Raw genomic sequence first — 7,908 nt, 5'->3', positions numbered from 1 at the left:
CCAAGAGGAAAAAACGCTGAGAGAAGAAGGGAGCCACTTTTGAGATTTTAAGTATTTTTTCTCTGTTTATTTGCTAAGTTTTTCTGCATAGCTGCCTAGCTTGAGCATTTTCTGGCTTGTTAAACTTGATTTCTGTATTAGTAGCTGTATTTAGAGCACAACCAAAAGCTGTTTGCTGACTTTCCTGTTTGCACTTAATTTTAAATTGTTTTTTTCTTAAAACTTGCATATTTTCTGTCCTTGACCTAGCACTCTTGTGTGGGGTCATTTACTGCACTGTTATAACTTGATATTACTTGTGAACCTCTGCTATCTCTGTAAAAAACAAAAACAAAAATCTTGCTTTTTTCCCACTTTTCTGAGAGTTAAAAAAGTTCAGTTACAGGCTTGCTGTTCCTGAACTGTTTGAAAGTTTCTGTGAGGCCATTATTGCTTGGGCTGAAGGAGGGTCTCTGTCTTGATCAGTGGCAGTGAATAACATTGAGCAGCTTCCCTGCCCCCGTGGAGGTGGTTACTGACTTGAAACTGTAGTTTTATTGGCCACTAGGGGTCATTTCCAAAACTCCTTCATCTTCCTCTCTTAAAACCTAGTTGCCTCATGGTTTGGGCATCTTTTCAGGCTTGTTGGCTGTTGGTGAAGCACCCTCCAAGAGGAAAAAATGCTGAGAGAAGAAGGGAGCCACTTTTGAGATTTTAAGTATTTTTTCTCTGTTTATTTGCTAAGTTTTTCTGCATAGCTGCCTAGCTTGAGCATTTTCTGGCTTGTTAAACTTGATTTCTGTATTAGTAGCTGTATTTAGAGCACAACCAAAAGCTGTTTGCTGAATTTCCTGTTTGCACTTAATTTAAAATCATTTTTTTCTTAAAACTTGCATATTTTCTGTCCTTGACCTAGCACTCTTATGTGGGGTCATTTACTGCACTGTTATAACTTGATATTACTTGTGAACCTCTGCTATCTCTGTAAAAAAAAAAAAAAAAAAAAAAAAAATCTTGCTTTTTTCCCACTTTTCTGAGAGTTAAAAAAGTTCAGTTACAGGCTTGCTGTTCCTGAACTGTTTGAAAATTTCTGTGAGGCCATTTTTGCTTGGGCTGAAGGAGGGTCTCTCTGTTGATCAGTGGCAGTGAATAACATTGAGCAGCTTCCCTGCCCCTCGTAGAGGTGGTTACTGACTTGAAACTGTAGTTTTATTGGCCACTAGGGGTCATTTCCAAAACTCCTTCATCTTCCTCTCTTAAAACCTAGTTGCCTCGTGGTTTGGGCATCTTTTCAGGCTTGTTGGCTATTGGTGAAGCACCCTTCAACAGGAAAAAACGCTGAGAGAAGAAGGGAGCCACTTTTGAGATTTTAAGTATTTTATTCTCTGTTTATTTGCTAAGTTTTTCTGCATAGCTGCCTAGCTTGAGCATTTTCTGGCTTGTTAAACTTGATTTCTGTATTAGTAGCTGTATTTAGAGCACAAACAAAAGCTGTTTGCTGAATTTCCTGTTTCAACTTAATTTTAAATCGTTTTTTTCTTAAAACTTGCATATTTTCTGTCCTTGACCTAGCACTCTTGTGTGGGGTCATTTACTGCACTGTTATAACTTGATATTACTTGTGAACCTCTGCTATCTCTGTAAAAAACAAACAAAAAAAAAATCTTGCTTTTTTCCCACTTTTCTGAGAGTTAAAAAAGTTCAGTTACAGGCTTGCTGTTCCTGAACTGTTTGAAAGTTTCTGTGAGGCCATTTTTGCTTGGGCTGAAGGAAGGTGGCAGTGAATAACATTGAGCAGCTTCCCTGCCCCCCGTAGAGGTGGTTACTGACTTGAAACTGTAGTTTTATTGTCCGTTTTGGGTCTATTCCTGCTTCTTTCCAGCCCCTGCTATCAAGCACGCTTTAACATGCTTTAGCGCGATTTAGTGCAGAGTTGCCACTAGAGCAGCATCGGGCAGCGCCGGTTAAACAAGGTTAAACTCTTTCTGGCTCCAGAAAGTCTGTTCTTCAATTTTTCCCTTAGAACTGCTCTGTTAGGAACCTAAACAGTTTACACCTTCACTAAAAAGTGCAGCACTTGTTCCAAATAGCTTTTTCTTCTCAAAAAGCTCAGCACTTGTCTTATAAGCATATCCCTTGTCTTATAAGCATTCTCTTTGCAGGTCAAGCACTCCTATATTATACAAATCTCTCACTAGCAAACCCCCCCAGGAGTGCCCACTTCCCTGCTAAGCCCACTACTTTTCTGTCTCATACCAACTCATAATTCTTTCTAGCATGTCGAAGGGTCAGATGCTGGCGTCCTCTCCTGCCCAGTTGGTGAATCTGGGAATTCTGAGACAATGTTACAATTGCCTCATGTACACGGACAACCCTCTCCTCCTCCCACGTAACACTAACACTTGTGAGAGATGCAGCTATTTAGCCAGACTGGAGGCTGAGCTCTCTCAACTCAGGACTGGCAAGACCAGGCAGGAGGAGAAGGCAACTACACACACCACAATACCAGTCTCACATAACTCAACCACACCACTGAATCAAACACATAAACACACTAAGACATACTCGGAGGCTCTGAGTAAAAATTTACCTAAACAGCAGAGGCCTCCAAAGCAGACACCCAAGCAACTGCAAACTCAATACACCACACAAACAACACATAAACAACAAAATCAGTGTGCAAAGCAGTCACTGCCCTAAAGGCCAAATACAACACCAAACATACTTGTCATAGGTGACTCCATAGTTAGACACACTGACGTCCCGCTCACCAGACTGAGTAAGGAGAAGGTCACAGTAAGCTGCCTGTCGGGCGCTAGAATCCGTCACATAACGCAAGCACTCAGGTCTCTCAACAGCAGGTACAAGTACGACTCAGTCATTGTCCACGCTGGTGTCAACGACCTGAGACGTACCTCCTTGGACTACATGAAAAGAGACATTGAGGAGCTCTCTGATTATGTAGCCCAGGCAGGTATGACCCTGACCTTGAGCAGTATCCTACCTTCACCTAGAATGATGCCACAATACAGTGATAAGATGATCAGCTTTAATAATTGGCTTAAATGCTGGTGTCATTCAAAGGGGATCCAATGTCTGTCTGCCTGGGATGACATGCTGGACAAGCCATGCTGCTTCGCAAGGGACGGCTTGCACCTGTCACCCCTAGGCTTCCGGATATTGGCAAAGGCTCTTGCCACCCCATAATGCCTTTTTAGGCAAGGCTCAAATTCTAAACCTACCACCCTAGAACACAAAAAAGGAAAAAAACTAAGGGTAATGCTGCTCAATGCCAGAAGTCTCAATCTCAAGATGCACTCGAGGCCCTTCTCAGTATGGAGAACACTGATGTCTGTGCTGTGACAGAAACCTGGTTCAAGGCTCCTGAGAGCACCCCAGCACTATTAGGTTTCACCTCATATCATGCATTCTGGCCCCAAAATCCGGACAACACCAAGAAAGGAGGGGGGGTGTCCATATTCATAAAGGACACCCACACCTCAAGGTTGGTGGCAACGCACGATGCATCGGAGACCATCCAGGTGCAATTAACCATAGGCAAGACTGCTCTGCAATTTGTAGCATGTTAAAGGCTACCCTCTCAAACTCAGGAACCTCACATGGCCTTCCTGAAAACATTGGAGGGGATAAATGTATCTCCAAACACCATCATACTAGGTGACTTCAACTACCCTAATATAGACTGGGAACACTACTCAAGCCCAAACACTCTAGCCCAAAGGTTCCTGGAGTTCATAAACTCAAATGCCATGGAACAACTAGTCACCATCCCCACAAGAGGAGAAAACATACTTGATCTCATCATCACGAACATGGGATCAAAATGTTCAACACCGGAAGTATACCCCTCACTGGTGAGATCAGATCATAAACTAATCTCGCTGGAGGTCCTCATCCCGCCCCCACCTGAAATAAAAAAGACCACAGTGAAAAACTTCTCAAAAGCCGACTTCACACTTCTAAAAACTAGTGTGGTCTCCTTTAAGGTCCCTGAGCCAGTGGTAAACATTACTCAAAGCGCTGAATCACTTACAAATGTCTTCTACCAGCACCTACAGGACTGCATGGATCAGGCAATCCCAAACAAAACTAAGACTCTTTGTACCAAAGGCAAGCGTCCAGTCTGGTGGACCCCAGCCATAAACAAGCTCTACAACAAAAGGAGGAAGCTACTACAAGATAGAGCAAAATCCTTGAAAGGTAAGACACCTTTGATCATTATAAGTAAAAAATTAAGAGCTCTCATAAAATCATCCAAGGCAAATTTTGAGAGAAAAATCGCCAAGGACTCAAAAAGACAATCATAAGGCCTTCTTTAGCTATGTTAGAAACCTAGGAGGAAACTCCCAGATATGCTCAGAATTAGTTCAAAATGATGTGAAGATTACTGAACCTACACACATTGCCAACATACTGGCTGACAGGTTCAGTGCAAACTTCTCCCCCCCTCCCCAAAAGGAGAGATATCTATACCAGAGGATTGTAGCCCCCCAAACATCTCCAACGCCCAGGTGAGAACTGCTCTCTCCAAGGCAAAAAACACAGCATCCATGGGACTGGATGGTGTCCCCGGCTGTGTGCTCCACGAACTCAATGAGGAATTAAACCCGCAGTTAGGACAGCTGTTTAATCTTAGCCTCACCTCAGGATACGTACCCATGGAGTGGCGCACGGCGACTGTGGTCCCACTTCACAAGGGCGGTGCCTCCACCGACCCTGGAAATTACCGTCCCATTAGCTTGACAAGCCTTATCTGCAAAGCCATGGAGAGGATCATAATGAAACTCATAAATAAAGACATAGGGAACTTGCAGACTTTGGATCCAACCCAGTTTGGCTTTGTCAAAGGCAGATTATGCCTTTTAAACTTGGTTGACTTTTCGAGACAGTCACCAAGGCCATTGATGAGGGAAAGGCAGTCCATACAGCCTACCTCGACCTGGCAAAGGCCTTGACACAATACCCCACTCAGGTATCATCGAAAAACTCATCAGCTTGAATGTAAACCCATACATCACAAGATGGGTTGCAAACTGGCTAAGTGACAGAACCCACAGGGTCAGAGTTGCTGGAGCCATGTCAGACTCAAAGCCTATCACAAGTGGTGTCCCACAGGGCTCAGTCCTGGGTCCACTCTTGTTCGGCATCTACTTTTCTGAAGTACAAGCAAACACAGGAGGGTTATGACTGACAAAGTTTGCAGATGACTGCAAACTGGGCGTCATAGTCGAAAACACATCTGACACAGATATCCTTCAGAAGGGCCTCACAGAAACGGATAACTGGTGCCAGAGCCATGGCCTAAAGTTAAACGCCAAGAAATGCATAGTCATACCCTTCGGGAAAAACAAGGTTACCCTAGCTACCATATAGGTGGCAATCCACTGAGCACAGAAGAAGTCATCAGGGATCTGGGGACCCAGGTTGACAGTAGCCTTCGCTTTGACACTCATGTTGCTAAAGTAGTTAGGAAAACCTTCTACATTGCCCACCTGATCATGAAGGGATTCACATCTAGATCAAGGGAGGTCATCGTCCCCCTGTACTCATCACTCATTAGACCTATGTTTGAGTACAATGCCCCATTCGGAATGTATCTGACCCGACACCTGCAGCAGCTGGAAAGGCCCCAAAAGTTCCTCACCAAAAGGATAAAGGGTCTCAAAAATATGTCTTATGCTGCCCGACTGAAAGAACTTCAGCTCTATTCAGTCTCATACCGCTTGCTCAGAGGTGACCTGTGCCTGACATATAAGGCCATGTCAAACACAGATTTGATGAATATGCTTCACCTCAAAAAATCTAGATCGCTAAGAACCACAAGGGCGGGAGACTTAAACCTTGACACGGTTATTAATAGAACGTGCTGGAGGGACAGATTCATCACCCAGAGACTCCCTATGCTGTGGAACAAAATCCCGGTACATGTGAGGCAGAGCACCTCGCTGGCCTTGTTCAAGAGGAATCTTGACCAATGGATGGGAGATCGCAGATATACCCCAGGGATTACTTCAGTGTCACTGCTTGACAGAGGCACAGCAAAATAATAGGCATAGTTTTATTCAAACTAAAGGGGTGGCCCTTGGGCAGATAGCCTAGTATGAACCTATGAACCTATGAACTGCACTAGCTATTCCTGACACAGTCCACAAAGTTCTTGGTATACCTACATGCTATGTAACCTGCGAAGTACGTAATTGCCGATGTGCAGTACAGCTCCACCTGTATATCAACCGAAGTATTGCAAACAAAACCACATTGGTCTTGATAATATTTTGCAGTTCTACACAAATATTCCCCAAAAAGTAAATTTGTATTTTCAAGGACAGAAGTAATAAGCATAGTGACTGACATACTTAAGAGATAATAAATGTTATCCCAACGTGTTGCAGAGAGCAATATATATAGGGAGTACCATATGCACCACCCACCAAGTTAATACCGCTCAACTCTACAGATTTTCACAGAATGTCCAGATTTTTGCCTTATATTTTTGGTCCGTTTTTCATACATTTGTGGCTTTCAGGCAAATTAGTGGCGAATCGTTAAGCTTGAAGTTAGAAAATAACGACAGACATTTGAGTTTTAGGCTTCGTACTCTTCAGAAAATTCATGGTAATGCAAAACCTGTTTATTCTATCAACTTTCTTAGTTTGTACAACTGTCCCTATTTGTACCACTTTTTTACGTCTTTGTCCAGATTTCTTATTATAAGAGATTGAGAGGTATGGCGCATGATTCTTAATGTACATAATATTAAAGGGGGTTTAGAATCGCCAACATTAGATGAGTTTTAGAAGCTTGGCGTAAATATGGTGAATGTACTTCTATTTTTGTTTGGCCCCTTACTTTTCTAATTAGTGTGTTGTTAGTGAGATTTACCTCTAACCTGTCACGATGTGAATTTAAAACATATATATTTCCCATAGTAAGATTTCATTCGCTGCATACTACATGCTTTTGTCTAACTGAATATCAGTTTTCCCAATCTTTCTTGCTGGTTTTTTTTTTTCAATTTTTTTCTTTTAAAAAATCGCATTTCTTCAGAAAATGCCCTTTGTTTCTGGATTCCCCTTACACTCTACTCATAAAGCCTTTTATCTATTTTTTTCTAAATTTCATTTTGCAAAACCAGATTTCTTTATAAAATACTCCTTTATTTCTAGATTTCCCCTTACACTCCAATCACAGAGCTTTTTGTATCTAAATCTGTAGTTGGAGCTATTCGTAACCAGCTAATATTCCAAATATCTACTAGTATTTTATCATATCTGAGAATTTCATATGTCTTGTATTTAACTGGACAAACAATCTTATCAAAAACATCTCATTAATAACAGTGGAGCACTGTTTTTGGAAACCACATGAATACAGAGAGCAACTAACGGGATTTTCAGCTGAGACCAACGAAAAAACGCGAAAAGAGAGTATAAGTACAACACATATCTGACACGTATACCGGAAAATTGAAAACGGAACAGAAAAACAAAACATCTCACAGCTACAATAAAGCCATGAAGGCGAACTAATTTTTTTCTAAACAATACAGGTCTCCGTAGAGACCCACAAAAATTGTCATGCTGACCAAAGCCAGCATAACGGGGTATTGGGATTAGTTTTCAATTAGCAATAATCACGCCTCGGATAAACCTCATTGGCTATGATACTGCCACTGCGCAAAGCTAACTTAAAAATTTCAAACAGAAATTAGCTATCAGCGAAATACACATTAATAATGTAGAAAGTAAACACTGTAATTGTTGTTACTACAAAGAAAAGCAAGTTATATTTCTCACTTCCTGTTATGTTTAGGATGCTAAAATATATAAAATATTATCCAATTTTTATAAATGAGACTTGCAGAAAGCATGATGGAATTGTATATGCAAATATATTTTCTGCAAGCGT

At 41.7% G+C, this 7,908-nt stretch overlaps 1 non-coding gene across 1 annotated transcript; it reads right to left on the bottom strand.

The window, feature by feature from the left end:
- Positions 1 to 7,550: 7,550 nt before the first annotated feature.
- Positions 7,551 to 7,684, bottom strand: LOC122817429. Its single transcript, XR_006367248.1, has one exon. It is a non-coding gene; the product is annotated as a U4 spliceosomal RNA (small nuclear RNA).
- Positions 7,685 to 7,908: the final 224 nt, after the last annotated feature.

This window comes from Protopterus annectens, chromosome 12.part0, assembly GCF_019279795.1.
Source record: "Protopterus annectens isolate FY-2018-M chromosome 12.part0, PAN1.0, whole genome shotgun sequence".
Classification (NCBI taxonomy): Eukaryota; Metazoa; Chordata; order Ceratodontiformes; family Protopteridae; genus Protopterus; species Protopterus annectens.
The sequence above is the reverse complement of the archived record's forward strand: the minus strand, read 5'-3'. Positions and strand labels throughout refer to the sequence as shown.